Source organism: Trichechus manatus, unplaced genomic scaffold (assembly GCF_000243295.1).
Source record: "Trichechus manatus latirostris isolate Lorelei unplaced genomic scaffold, TriManLat1.0 scaffold00114, whole genome shotgun sequence".
In the NCBI taxonomy this organism is placed as follows: domain Eukaryota; kingdom Metazoa; phylum Chordata; class Mammalia; order Sirenia; family Trichechidae; genus Trichechus; species Trichechus manatus.
This window is the reverse complement of record NW_004444050.1, coordinates 5,528,214-5,553,571: the sequence shown is the minus strand read 5'-3', so window position 1 is coordinate 5,553,571 and position 25,358 is coordinate 5,528,214. Positions and strand designations below refer to the sequence as shown.

The 25,358-nt window shown below is 41.9% G+C and overlaps 1 protein-coding gene across 2 annotated transcripts in view; it reads right to left on the bottom strand.

Moving 5' to 3' along the window:
* Positions 1–9,540, bottom strand: part of HECW1 (HECT, C2 and WW domain containing E3 ubiquitin protein ligase 1) — a 495,956-nt gene extending 486,416 nt beyond the window's left edge. The window contains exons 1-2 of one of the 2 annotated variants that reach the window (XM_004383962.1): positions 9,213–9,540; positions 7,796–8,030 (exon numbers count right to left, since the gene is read on the bottom strand). The gene's annotated coding sequence lies outside the window, so the exon portion shown is untranslated. The remainder of the gene's footprint in view (positions 1–7,795; positions 8,031–9,212) is intronic. The other variant, XM_012557718.1, reaches the window with a different exon arrangement.
* Positions 9,541–25,358: the final 15,818 nt, after the last annotated feature.

Here is a 25,358-nt window from a genome sequence, read left to right as displayed (position 1 = left end):
AATAGGTCCCTACTGTAATGGAGTTTGCAAGTTAGAAGGGAAGACAGACAATAGGAAGAAAATATGTAATAAATCATGTGGTGATAAGTGGTGTGAAGAAAAACAAAGCAGGCAAATGGAAGTGAACACATTGTAAATGAGTAAGCAGAGAAAGAAAGCCTTTCTGAAGATGTGAAATTTGATTAACTGAGGGAGTAAGGACACAGGTAGCTGGAGGATGGTCACTCAAGATCATGGGAACAGCACGTGAGATGAGAGTGTGCCGGCCATGTTCTAGAAAGAGCAAGAAGATTGGGGGACCAGAACCTCTTGAGCAAGGGGAGAGCGGGGTGTCAGGTAGCTGGGGGACAGTTATGACGGGCCTTTTAGGTCTGATAAGGGGCTTGGATTTCATTCCAAATGGGATGGAGTCTTTGGAGGATTGTGAGCAAAGAAATAACACAATATACACTCCAGGAGGACAAGAATTTGTGACTGTTTTGTGTTGTGCTCATGCTATATCCTAGTACCTAAAACAGTGTCTGGCACAGAGAAGATGTTTAGTCAATATTTGTTGAATGAATGAATTACGTGAGTTACATTTTTAAGAGACTATTTAGGCTGTTGTATAGGCAACTTCTGACACAGCAATTTCTTTGGAGCCCTGGTGGCACACTGGTTAAGAGCTTGGTTGCTAACCAAAAGGTCAGCAGTTTGAATCCACCAGCCACTCCTTGGAAACAGTACGGGGCAGTTCTATTCTGTCCTACAGGGTCACTAGGAGTTGGAATCAACTTGATGGCAATGAGTTTGGTTTGGTTTTGGTTTTTGGTATAGACAACAGACTATGGATGGGAAAGGGATGCAGGAAACTAGTTAAGAGGTGAGTACAACAGTCTAGAGATCATGATAGCTTAGAATGGGGTGGTAGTGCTGGATAGAGGGGTAAGAGGAAGGTGTCATGGATTGAATTATGTCCCCCCAAAAAAGTGTGTATCAGTTTGGCTGAGCCATGATTCCTGGTATTGTGTGATTTTCCTATATGTTGTGAATCCTGCCTCTATGATGTTAATGAGGGAGGATGGGCGGCAGTTGTGTTAATAAGGCAGGACTCAGTCTACAAGATTGGATTGTGTCCTGAGGCAATCTCTTGAGATATAAAAGGAAGAAGTGAGCAGAGAGACAGGGGGACCTCATACCACCAAGAAAGCAGTGCCGGGAGCAGAGCGCATCCTTTGGATTGGGGTCCCTGCACAGAGAAACTCCTAGTCCAGGGAAACATTGATGAGAAGGCCGACAGAGAAAAAGCCTTCCCCTGGAGCTGACACCCTGAATTTGGACTTTTAGCCTACTTTACTGTGAAGAAATAAATTTTTCTTTGTAAAGCCATCCACTTGTGGTATTTCTGTTGTAGCAGCACTAGATGACTAAGACAGAAGGGAAACGGATATGCTGAAAGTTGGATTTGGGTGAGAGAGAGGGAAGTCAGGACGACTCCAGGGAATTTGGCCTGTGCAACTGGAAGGACAGAGTTGCCCCTGGCAGAGAAGATGGGCAACGCTGGAAGAGGAGCAGGCTTGGGGAGTGCAAATGGGGAGCTGTGTTTTGCACATATTAAGTCTAAAAAGATTGTTCAGCATTCAAGGGGAGACGCTGTGTTGTGCAAATGCAAGTGTGGAGTCCAGGGGATTGACAAAGGCTGGTGAATTAAACCTGGGCTCATCAGCACGAAGATGGTATTGAAACTGAGGGAAGAAATATGGATGAGAAGAGAAGAGGTCTGAGAGTTGAGCCCTGGGGAATTCCACCGTTTTGAGGTCAATTCAGTAGAGGTCAGTAGAGAGCAAGCTCAGGGGCTATCAAAAGGGTATAAGAAAGAGGATCCAGATAGGCAGGAGGAAAACCAGAAGAATCTGATGTCCTGGAAGCAAGAGGTCAATAGTGAAATGCTGCCGAGACATCAGCAAGATTAGGATTGAGAATCTACCTTTGTGTAGGTGTTATGGATTGAATTGTGTTCCCCCAAAATGTGCTGTAAATCCTAACCCCTACCGAAGCCCTGGTAGCACAGTGGTTAACAGCTTGACTGCTAACCAAAAGATCAGCAGTTCAAATCCACCAGCCTTGGAAATCCTTTGGGGCAGTTCTACTCTGTCCTGTAGGGTCACTATGAGTCGGAATCGAGTCAATGGCAATGGGCTTGGTTTTTTATACCTGTGGTTATAATCCCATTTGGGAAGGAGTTTTCTTTCTTATGTTAATGAGACAGTATTAGTGTAGGGTATGTTTTAGGTCAATCTCTTTGGAGTTATAGAAGAGATTAAACAAGCAAACGAGTAAGCAGGGATGGAGGAAGATAGATGCCATGCCACACGACCATCACCAAGGAGCCATGGACCAGAAGCTCAAAAGACAAGGACCTTCCTCCAAAGACGACAGAGAGAGAAAGACTTCCCCTAGAGCCTGTGCCCTGATTTGAACTTCTAGCCTCCTAAACTCTGATAAAATAAATTTCTGTTTTTTAAAGCCACCCACTTGTGGTATTTCTGTTATAGCAGCATTAGATAACTAAGACACGAGGTGTGGACAATTGGTTATGTCAATAAGAACAGGCAGAGAGAAGATCAGGCAGAACACACAAGTAGCTTCATATGAATTCAGGAAGCTCTACTTCCCAACTTTCATGGGGGGTATTGGTTTATTTTACTTCATAATTTACATGTATGTTGAACATATTGTTTTGTATACATCAAACACAACACAATAAAATAAGTTTTAATGAGAGGTTGTGGGAGAGAAGGTGAAGAAAGCCAATGTAGACAACTTTAAGTGTGCTGCTACTAGCTGAAAGACTAGCAATGCAAACCCACCCAGAGGTGCCTCAGAAGAAAGTCCTGGCAATCTGCTACCAAAAGGTCACAGCCATGAAAACCCTATAGAGCACAGCTCTACTATAAAACACAAGGGAGTTGCTATGAGTCAGAATCAACTTGAGGGCAACTGGTTTCGGTTTTATTTTGGGGGGAGGATTCTATGAAAGGGAACAGAAAATCAATTGTGGGGAGATGTGGGGTCCAGGGAGGGATTCTGTAAAGTGTGATATGATGTAGGATATTTGGATGCTAATTATTTCCTTACCATCATCATCCTTCCATGCACTGGTCCTGGTCATGTATATGAGCTGCTGGAGGGGGGCACTAAGGCTGAGGAGGTGGGTCAGGAAGAAATATGACAGAAAACCCTCAAAACCATTTTTTTTTTCTTGCTTCCAGAAGCTCAATGCTCAAACAAGGAAGAAAATTTCCACAAAAACATCTTTTGATCAAAATAGAGGGGGAAAAATTGTTAATTAAGCAGTTTTAAGTATTGATGGTAAAAGGAATTATGAATAACAGTAAAGAAAAATAGAAGAAAGATGACAAATTGCTGATGGGTTCTATTAGCTCTGGAATTGACAGCATGAAACCAAGGTCTTACATGTTTAATTCTAGTCACTCCAGCTTTTTTCTTTTTCCTCCTTAACCAGGATCTCTGAATTTCAGTAATGTGTAAGCCTGAAGTTTCTGTTTCTCAAATTGCTCTGACTTAAACCTTGAAAACAAAAGCAAGGGATATCCGTGCAAGTTAAATGGGTGTCTATTTAAGGACAAAATAATTGAGTGACAATCCCTGGTCATCAATGTGAATTTTGGTGGGTTTTTTTTTTCATACATATGATATTTCCCTGACATCTGTGCAATACAAATATATCTAGAAAGTGTGAAAGGGAAAATCTGCTTCACTAAATATATAAAAGGGACCCCGAATGAAGACTCCATGAGAGCATTTGTCATCATGGGCACAGATGACTTCCTTCTCCAGCCCTCCCTCCCACATTCCAGCTTAGGTTCCATCCACTGAATACCCCTCCAAAATATTACAATGCAACAGACACTTAATAACACCAGGAGAGGCTGTCTGTACATTATTCTTTATTTTTCAGTCCTCCGAGTGCATCAAGCTTTGTGCTAATAAATTAGGACAAGTGTGGGTTCTGAACTAACAATGCGAACGGTGTACATCACTTGTTCCTATGGAAATCTAGATGTTGCTTCCAGTGACCTGGGAGCTTAGTGGTCTTTGTGATATCTTGCCAGTAAGTTGTGACATTCTTATTATCCCACACAGAGCATTTATCACTTTCCCTGTCCATGTCACAGAATATGACAGTCACGAAGCAAAAACCTCATATCCAAACATTATGGTATTGAATACATAAAATTACCTATATATTGCCTTGGAGTCCCTGGGTACTGCAAATGGTTAACACTCTCAGCTGCTAACCAAAAGCTTGACGGTTCGAGTCTACCCAGAAGGTGCTTTGGAAGAAAGGCCTGGTGATTTTACTTCTGAAAAATCAGCTATTGAAAACCTTATGGATCACAGTTCTACTCTTGACACACATGGAGTCTCCATGAGTAGAGGTCGACTTGATGGCAACCGTTTGCTTTTATATACTGTCTTCTTTCCTGAAGTATTTAAGGCGGCTTTCAGACACAAATGCATGGTATTTAGGTTTCAGTCTGTGAGAAATACACCTATACTCTGAACCAGATACCAGAAGACTCAGTCTGCTTGTATACCTCTTAACCTGGAGAAGCAATGCTTAAGAATAAACCCCAGTAAACAGAGGAGGTTGAGGCAAGTAGGTGGGTATGGAGCTCTGACTCCTACATTTGGCTGGACAGGTGGGATGGGAGGGCAGTGCTAGTACTCTGGCATGTAGTTTATGTACGTGGGGGATGCCACAGGTGGTCAGGTGGCACTAAAGAAGTCATTAAAAAAAAAAGAAAGAAAGAAACAAAGAAAAGCATAATGAGGAACCAGAGAGAAACTGAAAGGGAAATTGTTGGATGAATCTCAGGAAACACTTTTGACCACGAGAGTTATTCAGCTGTGACACACTCAAGGGTGAAAACAAAAACGCTTTACTATAGGAACTGAAACCTTGACTATTCAACCCTGAAAGCCTAAACATTTGGTACAGGAGTTGGGCATTGCATGCTTTTTCTCCACTACCATGCTCACTGGGAACAGGAAATGTCACAAACCTTTTCCTTTAAGATGGTAAATCTCCATTTACAAATAAGAAAGAATTACTCTATTAGTTACAGACAATAATGTCAACAGAGGGCTCGGCGAGATTATTAGGTAACCCAAATGCTGACATGCATACCCATAAATATTTCTACACTATTTACTGCAAAGTTAAATTATCACCAATATTTTTTCACCCTCCAATTTGCTCAACTGAATAAACCAACGAAAACAGCCACAGAATCATGGAGTTAGGAGGGACCTCTGGGATTCCCTAGTTCAACACCCTACTTGTAAAGCAGAAAAAAACTAAACCTCATAAAAGTAAAGTGACTTGAAAAAAAGGCCACACAGAACATTTCACATAGTTTTCCCTAAAAGTCCATGAACTTCAAAGCTCCATAGGGCTGCATTACAAAAAGGGCACATGGGTATTGAACTTCCCGGTTTCTTAAGGCTAACCTGCCCTTTGTTTTGAGATGAGACAGGAAGGGGGTGAGTAGGAGAGAAGCAGGTGTCTCTTGTCTGTAAGTCATGCCTGTTAGTCAGACATTTGTCTGATGGGAGATGCAGACAAGCAGGCTGGCCCAGGAATGATGGCTGTCTTCTAACTGCTGGGTCATTTTAGAAGCTTGCGGTGGTTAAATGAGCTTGAACAAATATTGGCGCAGTCAGTAACGTTCCCTAAGGGAGGCCCATCATCATAGCAAGCTCTGGGCTCATGGAACAGAGACTTGGGGGAAAGATGGCCAGAAGGGGGCTCATCCCTTCTGTTTAAGTACAGATTAGGGGAGAGTGTTTGGGTCAAACAAGTTACCTTTTGAAGCCACATCAAGACAAAACAGGGCAGTTCTCAAATACATTTTGTCAGAAGAGACAATACAGATTATTCAGGTAAAAAAATAAATAATCAAAACCTACAGCAATTGAGCTTGCTGTCTACACCGTTTCTTTACCAAGGATGAAGTGGAGTCTGTCTCCAAGGCAGCATGGAGAAAGGCCTGGATTAGAGTCCTGGCTCCCATGTCCATGAAGGTCTTACATAATCTCTTAGATTCCCCCACCTGACTCATGGAGCTAAGAATTCTCACCTACCTCCTGCCTATACAATTACAAAGTATTCTTTATGACCTTACATCCACTCAGTGAACATTCCGGAGAACATACCATGTACCAGGCAAGGTACTAAGTGCTGGAGATATGAGAGATGAATGTAACAACGTCCTTGTCCTCAAGAAGTTTGTGCTACATGTCAGACACGGAGGATGTGACACATTTGCAACTCATGTAACTGCAATATGATAAGTGCTACCTTAGCAATATGAACAAAAAGGCTATGGGAGAACAGGAGTGACAGCGATTAATTATGCCTGGCAGGTACAATTATTCCAGGATGTTATTTTGATTGTAACTTTAAAAAGAAAATCACTGTAGCACTGTGAAAAACTGTGCATAAACATGAATCAATGACTAAGTACTTCAACTATCACTAAATTGTAAAAATTAATGTAAGCTCATGACAACACATTGTTTGCCCGTTTGGAACAATCGTTGCTTCCCTTATTTTTATAACAAGCAATAGTGCTAGTAAATTTTATGAGCATTACCAAATTATATCAGGGAAAATAAGTCTGATTCTATTGCCAATTACTGCGTAGGATGAAACAGCTACCAAGAGTCTTTTCTTGAAAATAAACAAAAAATCAATCATTGCAAGTAAGCTACATTCTCAATTATCCCCAAAAGTCAGGGTTATGATGGATAACTAAATCCACAAACAAGAACAAAATCTGTTATCCAATTAATTCAGCAGGCTTCATATCTCCCAACCCCCCCGCAAATCTTTTGGCATAGTTGACAAAAGTAATAAAATGACTTGTTTGAGTTGGCTAATTTACTTATGAGAAAAATGCTGTGGTAAAAAAAAAAAAAATTGCAAACTGCAAAAATAAACTATTAATTCTATAGTCAGTCCCTGGCCTGCTATCTGCTTTGTGATAATTATTTGCCTTGCTTAAACTGAGTAACTTTTCTTACTCCTCCTCCAGTTATCACAGAACATTGGAACTAGAAGGAACCAAAGAAATCAGCTAATCCAACTCATGCACTTTACAGATACCCCCGTGATCATATCTGGCCTTTCAATATTTCCTTTATTAGTAGTCATATCTGATGTAAGCATCATAGAAAGTACAGTTTAAAGTGATCTTGTAAAGCACCCATCTTTAAAAACCAGACCTGTAAAAGGAATCAGGTCAACAGATACTACATACACAAATAACAGCAGCTGCAGTCTCTCTATATGATCCATCAATAGGCTGTTCCAGCCCAGGATGGCCTCCCTACCAAGTCAATAATGTTACAATCTGAACAAACTTAGGCAATTTTCCTGTTTGAAATCACTACCCCAGACAAAAAGAGAACTGTCATTCAGCAAAGCAGCAAACTGCACTAAACTGGGATTCCAGAATTAGTCAGAACATGATTTATTAAATGAAATACTCTAAAGTCCAATCTGCGTGTAGGGCTAGGAAATTAAAATAGTGCTACATTTTGCCAACGCCACATTCCAGAGCAAGTAGCAAACGGAAGAGCGGACTGCAACAGGGAATTCTACCACACTCTATTTCCCTCCCAAACAAGCACACACAATCATACACGGGTCACCATGTGGACTCTAATCCCTTCTTAGTGGAAAATACACATTTTCAAAATGAATCCCCAATCTAGAATGAATTACCGTAATAGCCACAGCCGGAGCGAGTCCGCTGATCAGAACCGCAGATCTGGCCACCTGCTTTGAGACGCCTTGGACCACAACACTGCCGGGGTCTTTAAAGGCTGGCCTTTTCCTGTAGGGCATCTGCCCTGCTAAATTGCGTTTAAATCCCAGGAAAAGAGAGAAGATGCCTCCCTTAATCTCTGAACTATGCTGCTCTTCCTGTATCCATTTCTGCTGAACACAGCACTGTTATCTTTTCAAGAGAAAAAAAAAAAGAAAAAACAAGGGAAGAATTGCACCACTGCAGATCCAAGAGAAGTAAGCACAAAACTACAGCAACGTCAAATAATATCTTCAGAACTAGAAAAATCCCCACATGCTATCTGGTGTCAGCTCAATGCAGACTGGGGCGCGCTGTGCCCATAACCACAGGAAGCCGAGCAGCTCTGCAGCCTGTGTCCCTGCCAGTTCCCCCCACGCGCTGAAATTCGGCAGGCAAGAAGTTATGATGCCCAGCCTCTGTATGCGTAAGACAGACAAACCATGCATCCACACTTCTCAAACTGGCCAAGTGACCGGTACATTAAAATAGTCAGCAATTAAAAGAATGCATAGGAGAGGTAGATGGAGGGAACACATTGTTTGAGTCCTCGGGTTTTGCTGCATTGTCACGGTCCGGGAATATAAGGACAGGAGGACTGGCACCTCCAGTCATATGTGGACTGGACGCGTCTTTTTCCAGCGGCTCTCTGTGTACAAGTCGCAATACGTTAGGCTACTTAACTGCTGCTCCCGCTAAAACTCAGGTGGCAGGCCCGGCCGCGCAGCGGGCCTGGGGCAGGGAGGCGCAAGGAGAGAACCCACACCGCGCATCCTTCTACCATCACCCAGGGAATCCGCGGCCGGACTTGGCCATGCACCCCCTGAGCGGGCACGGCGGACGCTGTGGACACTCGCTCTCTAACCGCTGGCACTGCATGGGACACAATTGTCCAAAAGCGGGCCCAAGGCAAAGCCCAAACCCAGAGATTTGGTTCACAAGGGGTGGGTGTGGGCTGGGAAGGGGGATTACGTAGGTCTCTACTCCCCTTCCCCTGACACCTCCTCGCCACTGGGAGGGCGCTAGGAGTGGGGGTGGCGCCTCCAACCCGCTTGGGGGCTTCTTTGTTTCTCTCGGTGCCCCGCTGGAGGGCCTGCTGCGTCTGCTGTACCCAAGCCGGGGTCTCCAGCTGGGGATGCCTGCCCGGCCCGGGCGGCGGCGCGCCCCAGGCTGACAATTGAACCTCGCGGGAGAAGCGAGAGGGTGGGGAGGAGGGTGGATCCCGGGCCCTGGGGAGGGAGGGAGCTGCCGGGGCCTCTGGAGCGACGCAGAAACCGCCCAGAGAAGGGCGGGGGAAGGGGCAGAAGGCAGAGTCCCCGCACGGCGCCCGCTTACCTTGGCAGCCCCGGCCTGGGCACAGATCATGCTCCCGTCAGGGCGCAGCTTAGAGCCGGGGGGCGCACGTGCCCTGCATGGCGTCCTGGACGCCGCAGACTTGCGGGGGGTACCTGGGCGCCTGCCCGCTCTCGCCGCGCTTCGGCTGCGGGTGCTCGGAGCTAGCGGCAGCCACCGCCACAGCCGAGAGGCGCGCGCGGTTGGATGAGTATGTGAGCGTGGAGGGCCCGGCACGGTCAGAGACGCAGGGTATTCTGGCTCTCACCACAGCGCCTGACGCGCGGTAACGCAGCGCACTTCCTCGCTTTATCCTCCCGCCCGCATCCCCTCCTTCCCTGCTCGCTCCTCACTTGGTACCAGACTCCCGAACCAACCACAGGCCGGGCTTCCTCTCATTAGCGCTGCCCCGCCCTGCAGCCTCCGCTCACTTCCCCGCCCCCGCCATAAACATATATTGATTCTTGTTACCGCCGGCAACAACCTTCCAACATCCAACACAGGTACCAGGCATATCCGACACCAGCCCAGCCCATCAGCTCTTCTGTGTATGTGCAAACAATGTGCTTAGAAAGGATGCAGCACAGATACCCCAGGCATGTACTCTAAGACAGGTGTTCTTGGCCTTTGTCATACACACTTTCCCCACCTACCTTACTCACAGTTATAAACACTCTTGCAAACACAGGACCAGCACCGTCCTGTCTTTGCACCGCAAACGCACAAACACCGCAATCGTAGATGCCAAGGATAAAAATCACCCCAGCACATCTATTGCTGGACAGATCTGGTTTTCAAACTGGATTTTATGTTAAACAGCATACAGTGTCAAAAAACTCCAACTAGAAGGAAGCTACGTCTAAATCCCTCCTTGTACAGCCCACCGAGATACAAAGCGACGTGACCTGATGAAGGCTCTGCTGTTAGCGCCTTAGCGGCAGCGCTGGCTGCCCCATGTGTGTAAATCTGTGTGCATTTGGCCGATATTTGGCTTGTATGTTTCTCATAAGTTGTTGTGGTTTTGAGCACATGATTTCCATAGTCTGTGATTCTATGACCTAACTGCATTCTTCACAGTGCTTTTTTCTTTCTTTCCATTTCCCTGCCCAGCATCCCCTACTCAAGAGATCTTCCACATTTCAAGTTACCTTCTTCCCCATACTCCAAACACAGTCCTCCTCTAGAATAAATCAAGGATTGAGCTCCAGAACTTCTTATTGACGTCCTGAGCCCAGACCTCCCAAAGCCAAGTTCCCTGCCCCCTCCCCCAAAACCCTAGGGGATTCTTGCTTCTGGGAGGTTCTTTCTTCACTGACACACTGTTGGCATTGATCTCTCTCTTATGTCTTTCCAGAAATGGAAACCTGGGAAGGTTTAAGGCAGCTTCATCATCTGTACCCCCTTCTGGGAGGAGGCACAGGTCATCAGACCTTTCCTGTCCTTACCCTATTCGGGCACCCAGGCCCTGACTCTCCTGGCTGACACCTTCACCTTGCCTGACATCGTCAAATCTCCCTGTTAGATGAGCTCAAAACTGACCATTTGTCAAACCTCACCTAAGGATCCGTGCAGAAAGCTGGGCACATGTTTCTCCAGGAGATTCTACACTTGAATTAGTGTCGACTCCTAACCGAAGAAAACCCCCTAGGAATACACTGTGCAGGCTGCAGCAGTAAGCAGCAACATTACCCAACAATTGAAAGGGTTGTTTCCAACCAGAGACTTGAAAGGAAACAAAAATTCTGCCATAAACCATCATCCATGGATCCAAACTATCAAAACATCATCAAACCACAATAACGGATCATTCTTTAACTCAGTGAATTGCCAGGATGCTCATTTCATTATCTTTAGCAATTCACTTCACCCTGGCTCAGCCATCTCTCCCTCAATTGTATCTATCATGGAGAGGAGCTGACCAGTTGACCTCTCTCATAAGGTCATTGATGTAATAATTCAGAGGTGTGTTTAATTTCCCGCTGGGCTGCTTTTTTAATACAGAAGGTAGAAGATATGAAAGCAGAAGTACACCAAATTTCACATTTTCTTTTCACCAGAAAAAGAAACTCGTTGTAAATCACCTGCTTCTTAATCCTCACAGTCTCACTGCAGTCTGGGTTGCTACTGTCAGGTGCCGACGAGTCCGTTGTTCCAACTCATGGAGACCCCATCTACAACAGAAAGAAACACTGCCCGGTCCTGTGCCATCCTCACAATCATTGTCATGCTTGAGCCCATTGTTGCAGCCATTGTGTCAATCCACCTCGTTGAAGGTCTTCCTCTTTTTTGCTGACCCTCTACCAAGCATGATGTCCTTCTGTAGGGACAGATAACAAGTCCAAAGTACGTGAAACGAAGTATCGCCGTCCTTGCTTCTAAGGAGTATTCTGGCTGTACTTCTTCCAAGACAGATTTGTTCGTTCTTCTGGCAGTCCATGGTATATTCAATACTCTTTGCCAACACCACAATTCAAAGGTGTCAATTCTTCTTCCAGCTTCCTTATTCACTGTCCAGCTTTCACAGGCATATGAGGCGATTGAAAACACTATGGCTTGGATCAGGCACACCTTAGTCTTCAAGGTGACATCTTTGCTTTTTAACACTTGAAAGAGGTCTTTTGGAGCAGATTTGCCCAATGCAATGTGTCCTTTATTTCTTGATTGCTGCTGCCGTGGATGTCGATGGTGGATTCAAGTAAAATGAAATCCTTAACAACTTCAGTCTTGTCTTCATTTGTCATGATGTTGTTTATTTGTCCAGTTGTGAGGATTTTTTTCTTACGACGTTAAGCTGTAATCCATACTGAAGGCTGTGGTCTTTGATCTTCATCAGTAAGTGTGTCAAGTCCTCTTCACTTTCAGCGAGAAAGGTTGTGTCATCTGCATATTGTAGGTTGTTAACGAGTCTTCCTCCAATCCTGATGCCCCCTTCTTCTTCGCATAGTTCAGCTTCTCAGATTATTTGCTCAGCATACAGATTGAATAAATACGGTGAAGGTATACAACTCTGACACACACACATTTCCTGACTTTAAACCACGTAGTATTCCCTTGCTCTGTTTGAACGACTGCCTCTTGGTCTATGTACAGGTTCTGCATGAGCACAATTAAGTGTTCTGGGATTCCCATTCTTCAAAATGTTACTCATAATTTGTTATGACCCACACAGTCAAATGCCTTTGCATAGTCAATAAACACAGGTAAACATCTTTCTGGCATTCTCTGCTTTCAGCCAAGATGCATCTGACATCAGCAATGATATCCCTCATTTCACAGCCTCTTCTGAACTCAGCTTGAATTTCTTGCAGTTCCCTGTCAATGTACTGCTGCAACTGCTTTTGAATGATTTTCAGCATAATTTTACTTGTGTGTGATATTAATGATATTGTTCAATAGTTTCTACATTCTGTTGGATCACCTTTCTTAGGAATGGGCAAAAATATGGATCTCTTCCAGTCAGTTTGCCAGGCAGCTGTCCTCCAAATTTCTTGGCATAGATAAGTGAGCACTTCTAGTGCTACATCCGTTTGTTGAAACACCTCAATTGGTATTTCATCTATTCCTGGAGCCTTGTCTTTGCCAATGCATTCAGGACAGCTTGGACTTCTTCCTTCAGTACCATTGGTTCTTGATCATATGCTACCTCCTGAAATGGTTAAATGTTGACCAATTCTTTTTGATACAGTAACTCTATATATTTCTTCCATCTTCTTTTGATGGTTCTTGTGTCATTTAATATGTTGCCCATAGAATCCTTCAATCCTGAAACTTGAGGCTTGAATTTTTTCTTCAGTTCTTTCAGCTTGAGAAATGCCTAGCGTGTTCTTCCTTTTGGTTTTCTAACTCCAGGTCTTTGTACATTTCGTTATAATACTTTACTTTGTCTTCTCGAGACATCCTTTGAAATCTTCTGTTCAGCTCTTTTACTGCATGATTTCTTCCACTCGCTTTAGCTACTCAATGTTGAAGAGCAAGTTTCAGAGTCTCTTCTGACATCTATTTCGGTCTTTTCTTTCTTTCCTGTCTCTTTAATGACCTCTTGCTTTCTTCAAGTATGACCTGAGGGGCTCACCTTCCAGCACTATATCAGTTAATGTTCTGCTGCTATTCATAAGATTTTCACTGGCTAATTCCTTTCAGAAGTAGACTGCCAGTTCCCTCTTTCTAGTCTGTCTTAGTCTGGAAGTTGAGCGAAAACTTGTCCACCATGAGTGACCCTGCTGGTATTTGAATACTGGTGGCATAGCTTCCAGCAACACAGCAACACACAAGCCCCCACAGTAGGACAAACTCAGACGCATGGGGGCAGTCTGAATAGCATAATCCTATTTTACAGAGGAAACCAAAAAAACAAAAACAAAAAACAAAACCAAGTTTACATTGGTTCTATAACTTCCCTCAGCTCTCATAGCAAGCAGAAGACCTCGAATCTAGAGTTGATTGACTTTATCTGCCCTAACCTTAAGGAAAGGGGTACTTTAAAGTTTGATGAGGAAATGAAAATACTTGCTGTGAATTTTAAAACCTTACTTTTTTAAATTTATTAATCATATTTATCAAGCATCCAATGTACTTCAATACGCATGCGTGGTTCGGTGGTAGAATTCTTACATTCCATACAGGAGACCCAGGTTTTATTCCTGGCCAATGTGCCTCATGTGCAACCACTGTCCATCTGTCAGTGGAGGCTTGCATGGTGCTATGATGCTGAACAGATTTCAGTGAAGCTTCCAGACCAAGACAAACTAGGAAGAAACGCCTAATGATCTACTTCCAAAAATCAGCCAATGAAATCCCTATGGATCACAATGGTCAGATCTGCAACTGATCATGGGGATGGCACAGGACCAGGCAGCATTTCTTTCTATTGTGCATGGAGTCATTATGAGTTGGAGGTGACTCAACAGCAGTTAACAACAATGTATTATAAACAGTGGTTTAAATACAAAAATAATAAGTCCCAAAGCCCCAACAATGCTAATCTTATAATGATGTAAGGTGAGGAAAGCATTTTGTGAAGCATATACAAAGGCTATGGGATGTCGCGGTGCCGATGCTACTTTGTATTTCCACTGGGTTGTAACTCAGGGCCCAGGAGGACCCAGGGAGGCGCTGGCATGTAGATAAAGATACGCAAACACAAGACCATTCGCAAGTAATTCCTACAGTTCTGAGAAAGCTATGACTTGGACTGATAAGGGGTTTAATCTTCAGGAACCTACATTCACCATAATGTCAGAAGTGAATACCTTAGAGCGAAAGAAAGAAAAGGATCAAACTGTTGTAGCTGTACTCACGGTGTAATGTAGGACACTGTCTTTCTCCACAGAACAAATTGTAGCTGGTAATACAGATTGCCATTTGATGATAACCTATGTCTTAAGGCTTAGGATAATAACTCGAAGGTCAGGCTGTCTGACTTTAGTCAGCTAAGCAAGTTACCTAAAGAATATATGACCCTGTTTGGAAACAGGGACTCTCTTTTGTTATGTTAATGAGGCCATATCAGAGTAGGATGGGTCCTAAACCCAATCTCTTCTGAGTGGAGTCTTGTAAAAAGGGAAAACAGACATGGAGACACACACACACAGGGGCAAGACAGATGCCATGTGAAGGTACATCTATAAGCAGCCAAGAAATGCCAAGAAACAACCAGGGCTGCAAAAGCTGAGACAAGAAACTTCCCCTAGAGTAAACAGACCTTGCTTTCATGGGGCAAAAAAGATTTTAATTTTGAAGGTTAAATGTACTGGGTTGAATAGTGTTCCCCAAAATTCATGTCCATCTGGAACCTCAGAATCAGACTTTATTTGGAAATAGTGTCTTTGCAGGTATAATCAAATTAAAATGAGGTCATACTGGAATAGGATGGGCACTAAATCCAGTGCCTGGTATCCTTATAAGAGAAAGGAAAGGGAGATTTGTACACAGATACATAGGGAAGAAGGCCACGTGAAGACGGAGGCAGAGATTGGAATGATGCATCTGCAAGTCAAGGAAGGCCAAGGCAAAAGATATGAAAGTAGACGTACACCAAGAAGCTAGGAGAGAGGCATGGGACAGTCTGTCCTTCAGAGTCTCCAAAGGGAACCAACGCTTTTGACACCTTTTGTACTTCTGGTCTTCAGAACTAATAGAGTGAGTATACCTGCGAATGACTAGGGAGTGGCAGTGACTGCCTTGGCAGTTTTGGGTCAATGAGTCAAGCACTGGTTGAGGTCACATGAGGAAGCACAGGACTTTTCTTATATGAATTCATTCACTAATTCAACAATTCTTTGAATGAGCTAGTTTCCAGGGTTATAACTGAAGGAGATAGAGTCCCTGACTTCATGGAGATTAAATTGAGGGTATTAAAATCGCTAATTAAACAGTGATGGATAAACTGGAGTGCCCATTATCGCACACTGTAGAAGCCACTAAACCAGACTCAGGTGTAGGGAATCAGGACGGGGGCCCAAGGGCAGACTTCTTGGAATCAAGGGTGCTTAAATTGAATCTTAAAGTATCAGTAAATGTTGGCAGCCGAAGGGAGTAAAGGAAGAGCATCCCAGATTAATGTGTCAAGATCACAAGACGGGCAGAGAAGCCTGTAGTATATTCAAGAAAAAGTAGTCAGTTGTATAGCTGTGTAGTGGTATCTCATTGTGGTTTTAATTTGCATTTCTTGATGACTAATGATGCTGAGAATTTTGTCATGAGCTTATTTTCCATCTGTGTATCATTTTTAGTAAAGTGTTTAAAATTTTGTCCATTTTTTATTAGGCTATTTGCTTTCTTATTGTTGCATTTTGAGAGTTCTTTATAAATTCTGGACAAAAGTTCTTTGTCAGATATGAGATTTCTAAATATTTCCTTCCAGTCTGTGGCTTACCTTTTCATTGTCTTAATAGTTTCTCTTATGGATTGAACTACGTACTCCCAAAAGATATATTGAAGTCTTAACCCTGTGCCTGTAAATATGACCCTGTTGGGAAACAGGGACTTTCTTTTAGTATGTTAATGAGGCCATATCAGAGTAGGGTGGGTCCTAAACCTAAACCCTTCTGAGTGGTGTCTTATTAAAGCGGAGAACAGAGAGAGTCACACAGTGGGAAGATGCCATGTGAAGGTACATCTATAAGCAGCCAAGAAATGACAAGAAACAACCAGGGCTGCAGAAGATGAGACAAGAAACTTTCCCTAGAGTAAACAGAGACAGAACCTAGCCCTGCCAATGCCCTGAATTCAGACTTCTAGCCTCCAGATCCATAAGGAAATAAACTTCTGTTCTTGAAAGCCATTCACTTGTGTTTTGTTATGGTAGCCCTAGGTAACTAAGACAGTTTCATTCACAGATCAAATGCTACTAAGGTTGATGGAGTTCAATGTGTCAACCTTTTCTTTTGTGAATCACACTTTTGGTCATATTTAAGAACTCTTTAAGTAACCCAAAATTACAAAGATTTTCTTTTATGTTTTGTTTTACACGTTTTACAGTTTTACATCTTCCATTTAAATCTTTGGTCCACTTATGTCATTGGTCCATTTTGAATTATTATTTTTTAGGCGGCAGGTATGGGTCATGGCTTTTTCATTTGTTTTCTCATTTGTTTTTACAAATGAATGTCCATTTATTCCAGCACCATTTCTTGAAAATGTCTCTATTTCTCCACTGAATTACCTTTGCACCTTTTCCCAAAATCAATTGGCCATATTTGTATAGATTTCTTTCTGTATTCTCTATTCTGTACCATTGATCTGCCCTGCCCAGTGATTGGTATGCACCTTGCAGGAATTGGTCAACAGACTATGCAAAAGAGGTGACTATAGCCTACCATGCAAATGAAGTGTCTGTGTCCTACCGAGAGAAGATTGGTCAGTTTGTGGCCAGTTTGTGAAATTGACAAAGAGTTGTGGATGTTTGCAGCCAACCCCACAGAGTTTTTTCAGACAGAAAGAAAGAAACAGGAAGAAAAGCAGCAGAACAGAAGCAGAAGGAAGAAAGAAGAGGGAAGAAGCAAAGAGAGAGGAAGCAAGGAACCTCCTAAAAGAGCTATAACATGGGTCAAGGGCTGTAACACTAAAGACAGCCACAGGCTCGGAAGGGGCCCTACGGCAGAGTCGGTGGTGATGGCAGGAAGGCTAAAGGCAGACAGGCCTGTCCTGAGGGGGCTGAGAGGATGACTGCACAGCTGAGAGGAGGCATGCGTGGCAGAGAAAAGAGCCTGCTTGCTTGCACTGCCCGTCAGGAAGAGCTTTGAGAGCTGTCCTGCACTGAAGAAGGGAGGGAGGTGCTCCCCTCTTCCCAAGGCCTTCCAGACTCTGCCTGCGTGCTTCCTGATCCTTATCTTAAGTTGTAGCCTGTTGATCCTGATTCTAAGTTGTGCCCTGTTACCTCCTTAATAAACCACTTAACTGGAAGTATGGTCTGTGAGTTCTGTGTGGCCATTGCAATGGATTATCGAATCCAGAATAGAAGCAGAGCGTGCCATAGGAGGGATGGCTGGTGTCAGAATTGGTAAAAAGGTTGGAGAGTGGAGATATATCTGACCTCCACCTCATAGGAATCAGCTTTGGGTTGATCCTGGTTGCTATCCCCCCCGGTTCTGACGCTACTATTACTACCACCATTTTACAACATCTATGAATTTGATTTTTTGGTACTGGTGTAAAAAGTTATTGGTTTTAACTTTAAATTTCAATTTTTCATTGCTACAGTATAGAAAAACAATTATTATTTTGTATATTTATCTCATATCCTGTGACCTTGCTAACCCTGCTTATTAGTTCTAGGAGCTATTGTGTAGATTTCTTATAATTTTAAATGTAGGTAATTATATTGCCTTTTATTTCTTCCTTTCCAATCTGTATGTTATTATTCCCTTTTTTTTTTTGCCTTATCTTATTGGCTATCACTTCTATTTGTTACATGTATTTTAATTTTATGTATTAATTCAATAATTATTTCTTGAGCTTCTAATTCATGCTTCCCACTGTAAAGATGAATACTACTTACTCTTAAAGAGCATACAAACTTGTGGTCAATTTAAATATATAAGTGCAATATGATGCAGTCGTTCATCAGTGTGATGGGAGCAACCACACTACGTATGGCTGGGGAAGACAGAGAAGCCTCCTCTAATAGGACATTAAAGGAAAAACAAAATCTGTTGAACAGCTAAAAGGAGAAATACTTCTAAGGAGAAAGAACAGCATGCATGGTAAGGCAGGTGACTGAGAGAACAGAATGCACTTGGGAAATGGTGGAAAGTTTAATTTAACTGGAGCAAAGAGAGAGTGGGGTCAGATATAAGTTGAGACAGAAAGGTTTGGGACAGACTGTGATGGGTCAAACATGCCTTGCTCCAGATTTTAGAATTAATTCTGTAAGCAATGGAAACCGTAAAAACTTTTAAAGCCAGGAAATGAAATAGCAAGATTTGTTATTTACATATACAGCAAAGCAAAATCTACAGTGTGATTTTCAATGGTTAATAATTTCAGATAGTTAAAGCATGTTAATAATGGAAGTGTCAAGTTAGGGTGACAGCTGGCCAGTTTGCCCTCATTCACCTTTCCATCAAAATACTTATAAAGGCACACAAGACGTAAAAAAGTGGCAGGGAATTATGAACTAAGAATGTTTACCAACAATTTATCACATTCCAGAAGGATTTTTCACTAATCAAAGCATGACTTAGTCATTGAAACATAGCCAGACAGAAAAAAGAAGAAGAGGAAGAAACAAATATCACTGTGTTCCCTTTCCTCAGAAATGCAAGGACTACACTCAGGAAAAGCAGTAGAGGATAATATGTAGAGTATGGACAAGTCAAATGACCTGGATTTCAAACTTGGCCCCACCATTTGCTTGTTCTATGTTCTTAAGCAATTGACTTAAACTCAATTTCCTTATATATAAAATTGGCTTATTATTGTTGATATTGTTGGCTGCTGTGGAGTTGGCCCCTGACTCATGGCAACCGTGTGCACAATGGAAGGAAATTCTGTCCGGTCCTGTGCCATCCTCCAGATCAATTACAGATGGGACCATTATGATCCATAAGGTTTTCATTGGCTGATTTTCAGAATTAGATTGCCAGGCCTTTCTCTCTAGTCTGTCTTAGTCTGGAAGAAGCGCCACTGAAACCTGTTCAGCATCATAGCAACACACAGGCCTCCACAGACAGATGGGCGGTGACTGCAAATGAAGTGTATTGGCAGGGAATCAAACCTGAGTCTCCTGCATGGAAAGTGAGAATTGTCACTGAACCATCCCTGTCTCCTCGTTAATAGTATTTACTTTGGGTGAAAAATTGTTCAGGATTAAATGAGATAACAAATGTAAAGTTCATAGCATTTTGCTTTACACATGGTAAGCTTTCCATATTCCTTAGCTCTTTCCATCAGTCTCATTCTTTCTAAATCCTTTTGGAGATTTCAACACCCTGTAATGCATATGATAATGTCTAAAAGTGTTCGAACAAAAGATATATATTCAAAATATGTGAAAAGGTTTTACAAAGCAATAAAAAGGCTATTTAAGTACAGAGGAAAAATGGGCGAAGGACACTCAAAAACTTTGACAGATGATTTAAAATTCACAATGAATGCATGAAAAATCTTCAAGAGGCCCATGAATCAAATAAGTGCGAATTAAATCAAGAGACCAGACAAATGCAAGTCAAAACCACAGTGAGATACTATTTCACGTATATAAAAAGATAAGAACAGGCAAATGTATAGAGATCAAAGTTTATTAGTGGAAGGGGTGGTAAGAGGGGGTTATTGCTGATGGAGTACTGAGTTTCAGTTTATGGTGATGGAAAAATCACATTGATTAAAGGTAAGGTTGCACAGCTGATTATTGTAATTGCTGCCAAAAAGTTGTACACCTGTAAAAAGTTGAATTGGCAAAAGTTGTGTGATAGATATATTTACAACAATGCCAAAAAAAAAAAAAAGAGTAGTTGCTGAGGCTGCTTATGTACAACCAAACACCTCATGGGATTTGGTTGCTTGGTTTGGAGGTTTAGGCTCATGATTTCATGGGACATCCCAATTAACTGGCCTAATAACGTGTTTAGTGCTTCTCTTCTACCGCCTAGTTCATTGCATAGTGCCTGGGGTCTTAAAAGCTTGCAAGTGGCCATCCAGGGCATAATTGATCTCCATTCACCTGGAGCAACAGAGGAAGAAGGAGAGGCAGGAACAGGAGGAGGAAATGAAATGTTGGCTAATTCCCTACATACACAATTGCCCCCTTTGCCATGAGACCAGAAGAATTGAATGGTGCCTGGCTACCATTGCTGAGCTTTTTTTTTTTCCCCTACAAGTTGATCTCAGAGTGGTAGTCTCAGGGACTCCTCTAGTCTCAACCAGTCCGGTAAGTCTGTTTTTGTTCGGTAGGAATTTGAGGTTCTGTTCCATATTTTTCTCCTATTCTATCAGAGTCCATCTATTGTGACCCTGATTAGAACTACCGGTAGTGGTAGCTGGACACCATCTAGTTCTTCTGGTCTCAGGGTAGATGAGGCCGTGGTTCATGTAGACTATTTGTCCTGTAGACTAGTTTCTTCTTTGAGTCTTTGGTTTCCTTCTTCATTTTTTGCTCCGGATTAGAAGAGAACAATAGTTTTATCTTAGACAGACTCTGAGAAGCTTTTAAGATCCCAAACTCTACTCACCAAATGAGGATGTAGAACATAACTTTATGAACTGTATTATGCCAATTGACCGAGATGTTCCACAAGACTATGGTCCTAATCCTGCAAAGAGTTTTCTTATATCTAAGACGTATTCATGACTGTGCCCCCTATGTGTTTTATCATATATATGAATATATGTGCACACAGTCACTTCGATGCATATGCATACATTGGAAACACTGGTGGCGTAGTGGTTAAGTGCTATGGCTGCTAACCCAAAGGTCAGCAGTTTGAATCTACCAGGCTCTCCTTGGAAACTCTATGGGGCGGTTCTGTTCTGTCCTATAGGGTCTCTATGAGTTGGAATTGACTCGACAGCAATGGGTATGCATGCATTGATATATACATACATATATACATACCTATACACATATATGGAGCCCTGGTGGTTCAGTGGTTAAAAGCTTGGCTGCTAACTAAAAGGTTGGCAGTTCGAATTCACCAGCTGCTTCTTGGAAACCCTATGGGGCAGTTTTACTCTGTCTGATAGGGTCACTGTGAGTTGGAATTGACTCAGTGGCAATGGGATTTTTTTGTTAATGCACATATATGTCTACGTACATACATATACACCCGCACATATATTTTCTGGTTGTTTTTGCTGTAGTTTCAAAATATATGCCACAGAAATTACCAGCTGGTCCTTTTCTCTTGTGTACTTTTTGGTACATCATTGAACTTCATCAAGCTGTGTACACTTTACCCTCATGTGTTGTTACCTTTCCTGTCCCCAAATATAACAAGTGTCGATTATATAAAGAGTGAATCTCTCTTTCCGCATCCCCTCTATCCCTGGTAACCACTAATGAACATTAGCTTCTGTATATTCACTTGTTCATGTCATCTCATAAACGTGAGAACATACAACATTTGTTTTTTTGTGATTGACTTACTTCACTAGTGTAATGTTCTCCGGGTTCATCCATGTTCCAAGATGTTTGAGGAACTTATTTTTATTTATGCATGTACATACCACATTTTACTTAGCCATTCATCCATTAATGGGCACTTTAGGTTATTTCCATCTTTTTGCTGTTGTGAATAGTGCTGCGATCAACATAGGTGTGAACACGTCTATTCGTATCACTTCTATTGGATTCCTAGGGTATATACCTAAGAGTGGAATTGCAGGGTCATATGGCAGTCCTACTCTGGTTTTCTGAGAAACGGTCGGACTGTTTTCCACAATGGCTGTACCAGTTTGCATTTCTATCAGCGATGGATGAGGCTTCCAATTTCTCCACATCCCCTCGAAAACTTGTTATTTTCTGTTTTTTGTTTTTTGTTTTTTTTATCTTGGCCATCATAGTGGGAGTAAAATAGTATCTCATTGTGGCTTTGATTTGCATTTCTCTGATGGCATCTTTTCCTCTGTCTGTTGGCCGTTTGAATATCCTCTTTGGTGAAGTGTCTGCTCATGTCTTTGCCCAGTTTTTGGTTGGGTTATTTGCCTTTTTATTGTTAAGTTATAGAAGTTTTCTATATATTTTAGATATTAGATCCTTAGCAGTTATATCATTCCCAAAGATTTTTTTTCCCAGTCTATAGGTTGTCTCTTTACTCTTTTGATAAAGTCTTTTGGTGAGCATAAGTATTTAACTTTTATCAGGTATTACTGAGCATTTTGATCAAAAAATTCTATAGAAGAAAAGGCAGAACAGAATTTCAAATTTTCATGGAATCCAGATTTTCTGGATTCATAGATGCTGGATGAACACCTGAAACTATTGTCCCGAGGTAATCTTTAAACCTTAAACAAAAAATATCCTCTTAAACGTTTTCTTAAAACCAAACAGTAGTTTAGCTTAACTAGTAAAGAATATCTGCCTTGAGCATTGTGCTTTTTTAAGATTTAGCTACATAGAATCAAACTGACAATAGCAACTTGAAAGATAATATAAGAGACTTAGGGGTCAGTGAGCTTATATTAACGAGGGATGAACAACAACTCAGAAAAGGAGAGTGAAAATGGTTGCCCAACTCGTAATGTAATGTAATCAATGTCACTGAATTGTACACGTAGATGTTGTTGAGTTGGTGTATGTTCTGCTTTGTATATTCTCAACAGCAACAAAAATAAAATAAATTGTAAAGATCAACCATTTTCACCAATTAATTTTCTCTCCAAAAATACACATTAAAAAGAATTACTGGTCAAGTACAGTGAGATTGGAACTCTCCTTCCTATTGGTGGGGAAGTAAATCAGTCCAACTTATAAGAAGTGCAATTTATTATTTGTTTCAAGGATCTTTAAACAGATTGTGTGTTTAAAAGTAGACATATTAGTTAGTTATTGCTGTGTAACAAGCCATTCCAAAATACAGTTGATTAAAACAAGAACTATGTATTATTTTTCGAGTCTATAAACTGGCTATAAATGCTCATCTTGGCCAGGCTAGCTATTCTCAGCTGGGCTCATTTATGTGGGCAGCTGGCAGATTTCCTGGGAGTTGGGTGATCTAGGACTACTTCATCTGGGATAACTTGGCTCTATTCCATGTGGTCACTCATTCTCCAGCAGGCTAGCCCAGGCTTGTTCTCATGGCAGTGACAGGGTCTCTTGAGGGCTAGGTTCAGAACTGACAAACCATCACTTCCACTATGATCTGTTGGCCAAAGCACATCACAAGACCAAACCAAATTCAAGAGATGAGAAAATAGGTTTCACTGCTTTATAGGAGGAACTGCAAGGCCACACTGCAAAAGGCATACACCAAGAGGGATGAAGGGTTGGAGCCATTTTTGCAATCAATCTACTCATCATCATTTTGACTTCTAGAGATCTATCCTAAAGAAACACTCAAGGGATTTATTGGAAAGGATATAGATCACATATTTTAAAAAGTAGCAACAAATAGAAATAGAAATAGGAAAATGGTTGACTAAAGAGTCGTGCACACAATGTAATTTTATACTGTCATTAACAAGAGTTTTGCAAAGAGTATTTAAAGATGTAGAAATGGTTACAGCATAATAGTAAATGGAAAAAGCTGGTTATAAAGTAATACATATCCAAGTTTGCATATATGTGTGCAAATTAAAAGCATAGAAGCATTTGCAATTTATCCTGGCATCAGATTAAATTTTCCAAATACGGCCTTTCCTAAAAAACTGAAGAAGGTGAATATGATAATGATAATAATAAAAATTATTATTATAATAAAATAACTACTAACATTTCTTGAATGCTTACCGTATACCAGAGTACTTAGCAACTCACATGGATATCTATAAATATCATAGACACTATTATTACTATGCTTGTTTTACAGGTAAGGAAACTGGACTTAAGAGGTTAAGTAACAACCACAATCACTGAGCTAGCAAGTGGCGGAGCTAAGATTTATATCCCAACCTGCTGTTTATATCCTAATCTGTTTGATGATTTTTCTTTTTTTGTGTTGTTGACATGCATAATTTGTTTAGTTTATTGTAAAGTAGTCATGGCAAGGCATGCAAGTAAGACCTTGTGACATTCATTTTTTTTTAAATAATATTTTATTGAGTTTTTGGTGAAAGTTTACACCACAAGTTAGGTTCTGATTTGACAATTTCCACACAAATTGTTTGGTGACATTAGTTACATTTATCACAATGTGTCAACATTCTCTTTAACTGTGTTCTGTTTGTTCCATTCCCATTTCTCTAGTTTCCCTGCCCCGTTATTGTCTCATCTTTGCTTTGGAGTAATTGTTGATCTTTTGGTCTCATACAGATGGTTTTTAAGAAGTGCACCAATCTTAAAGGTAATGTCCTTTATTTTATGTGCTTCTCTGCTATTTTGTTAAAAGGAGAACTCAGAGGATAGGGTCAGTTCTAGGTTTAAAGAGTGTCTCAGGGTGATAGTCTCATGAAGTCCTTTCTTCTCTACTGTTCCAGTTTATCTTTTTTTTTTAAAAAAGAATTTGAGGGACTTCCAGCAAAATGGCGCTCTGGCCAGGGGAACCACGCCGTCCCTCCACAACAAAGATCTGGAAAACTAAGCCTAACAGAGAAAACAACAATCCTGAAAACCTAAAACATCAAGTGAAGAGATAAAGAACTCAGCCAAGCACCAAATGGAGTGAGAAAACTGACAGAGAACAGAGAGCGAGGAGAGATTCATGCAGAGGTCCCCTACCAGCTAAAGAAGCACGGATCCGCCATCTTGGACTCCTATCGGAGACCAGCAAACAGGGGGTACAAGCAAAGCAGCTTCATGGAGCTTCCAGCGGGAGACAAAGCAACTGGTAATTTGTGATATATGCTTTCCTAGCCCCCACCCTTCCTCACCCCCACTTGGCCTCCTCTGTTTCCTGCGGCCGCAATCTCTTGTCCCGGAAACACTGGCTGCTTGGATTCCACACACCCGAACGGGCCGGCTCTGAGTGCCATTTGTTGGCTGCTGGTGTTGCTTTTTTCCGCTTCTTTTGATTTCTTCCTTATCGCTCACCACCTCCCCCTCCTTTCGCTCAAATA